The sequence below is a fragment of the Chenopodium album genome, chromosome 22 (genome assembly GCF_948465745.1).
Source record: "Chenopodium album chromosome 22, dcCheAlbu1.1, whole genome shotgun sequence".
NCBI lineage: Eukaryota > Viridiplantae > Streptophyta > Magnoliopsida > Caryophyllales > Amaranthaceae > Chenopodium > Chenopodium album.
This window is the reverse complement of record NC_137855.1, coordinates 16,788,565-16,790,893: the sequence shown is the minus strand read 5'-3', so window position 1 is coordinate 16,790,893 and position 2,329 is coordinate 16,788,565. Positions and strand designations below refer to the sequence as shown.

General features: G+C 35.0%; 1 long non-coding RNA gene across 1 annotated transcript; it reads right to left on the bottom strand.

Annotated features, from left to right (window-relative positions):
• Positions 1 to 802: 802 nt before the first annotated feature.
• On the bottom strand, positions 803 to 1,997 carry LOC145606093 (uncharacterized). The gene is made up of 3 exons (XR_014105209.1): positions 1,686 to 1,997; positions 1,375 to 1,508; positions 803 to 977 (listed from the first exon to the last, which is right to left on the bottom strand). It is a non-coding gene; the product is annotated as an uncharacterized LOC145606093 (long non-coding RNA).
• Positions 1,998 to 2,329: the final 332 nt, after the last annotated feature.

Below are 2,329 nucleotides of genomic sequence, written 5' to 3'. Positions count from 1 at the left end.
TCCTGCTCGGGATACACAGTTCTGTTGAATGTTTCTGACGGAAAATTTTGCAATCAAAATACACGCTAGGAATTCAGTCCCTTCCCTAAAAACACTTTTTCGACGGAAATCAGTCGTCGGAAGACATAAATCCTGCTTGCGAAAAGTCCGTCGAAAATTCCCGACGAACACGATTCTGTTGAATGTTTCTGACGAAAATTCTGTCGGAAAATGTTGTAATAAAAAAAAAACAGGCTGCCCCACCACCGGCACGACCTATCACCACCTCCAACCACCTGAAAACCCATTGTCAACCCTACCCCCACCTAACTACCCGAAAACACTAGTACACCACCACCACTCTAGCCCCACCACTTACTCTCATCGAACCAGACCCATCTTCTAACCCTAACCAAACCAGACCCAGACCCACCACCTTAACCTACCCCACCCCACCTAACCTTACACTACTACAAAAATAGGAATACAGAACGCCTAAAACAAGCAATATAGAACGCCTCAGAGGCGTTCTTCTGAGGGGGTGCCCTATAAAGTCTACAGAACGCCTCTTTGAGGCGTTCTATATCTAACACAATAGAGATCGCCTGTCTAAGATAGGCGCTTCATATTCTAGGTACAAAGAAAATAAAAAAACAAGCAAAATAGAGCTGTCATCTTAGGATAAGCGCTCTGTAACTATATAAATAGAGAACGCCTACCACAGATAGGCGCTCTCTTTTCCTTCCTTTTTTTTAAAAAAAAATTATATTATTATTATTAAATAATAATAATAATAATAATAATAATAATTTGTCCATAATAATTAAAACAACGTAACAATAACAATATATTACTTTAAAATTTTTACAAATATTTCAATTACAATAACTAAATTCCTTACAAGATATTTACATTACAAGTATAAAATACTACTCGTACAAGTGATTAAGCCGATAACATCAAGCCCGCAGTTGTCAAGCAAATTTCCACTCTAATATCTGTAAAAAAAAATGTAACAACGAATGATAAGACTTTAATTGCAATGTAATTTAAAATGAATTTTATACAACTTCAATCACGTCCTTGCTAGAAACCCATATAATTGACTATAATTGCAATATAATTAATTGACTCATTCAAAACCCAGAATCTACCCCAAAAAAAATAGATCTTAATATAATTTTAATTACAACATAAAGTCTCATCTCACAGCAAAATCATTTAAACCCAGTTCAATTTTATTTCACAAACCAAATAAATCCAGCTCATAATGTGTCACTCATACATGTTTCATGTTCAAACAATCCAGTTAAGAAACTAAATACGACGTATAAAATTTAACAAAAAAAATAACTAAATAAACGAAGTATAAAAAATGAAGAACTAGAAACTAACCTGCAACCATTACAGCAACGCTTTCAGCCTTCCGGCCACCATCGGCGCACAAAATACATAAACCGCACCAAACACCCATGACCATCGGTGCACGAAATCCGAACATATCGCACCAAAAGGAAACTTTAGATCTACTGTAATTTTAAAATGAACATCAGAAATTTCAAATCTAATATAATTGAAAATTAAAACAAATTTAAAGATGAAAAATTAGAAATTACTCAAATTAGATGGCTAAAATAATTAAGGATAAAAACGAAAATTTAAAATGAAAACCGAAATCAGAAATAGAATATAATCGGAAAATGTACATCGAATAAAAGGACAAAAATCATCAATGGTGAGACTCCCTGTTCATCATTTCGTTACTGGCTAAAGAAGGAGGACGCAAGGCTAAGGACGAGGACGCGAGGCTCCTTGTTCATCACTTCGTTACTGGCTAATGGAAACATCAATGGTGAATGTTGAGTAGGCGATTCTATGGTGGCCTAGAAGAGGATGAAAGGCTCCTTGTTCATCGGTTCATTCAACAAAAATAAGATCTGAAGAAGAAGAGAGGAGAAGGAGGTGAGAGAAACAAAAATTTTCTGAGGGGAATGGGAGTGAAAACGGCTGATTGCCAAAATGAGTTGTAGGGTTCTCTTTTTTTTTCAGTTTTTTTTATTATTATTATTTAACTAATTTTTAACTTTTTTTATTATTATGTTTTTGGTACGGTGAAGAGAGCTGTTAACTGTGACAGGCGCTCTATATTTTAAAGCCACTTTTATATTAAAATAATGATAAATCATATATAACGGTTAAGTAAGGGAGGCGCTCTATAAGTTTCAACTTACAAAACGCTCATCTTACTTAGGCGATCTGTAAAATGCTAGAGATCGCCTATCCAACTTGACTGTTTTATATCGTGTGTTGCTTATTCCCATTTTTGTGGTAGTGTTAACCCGCCCAGACT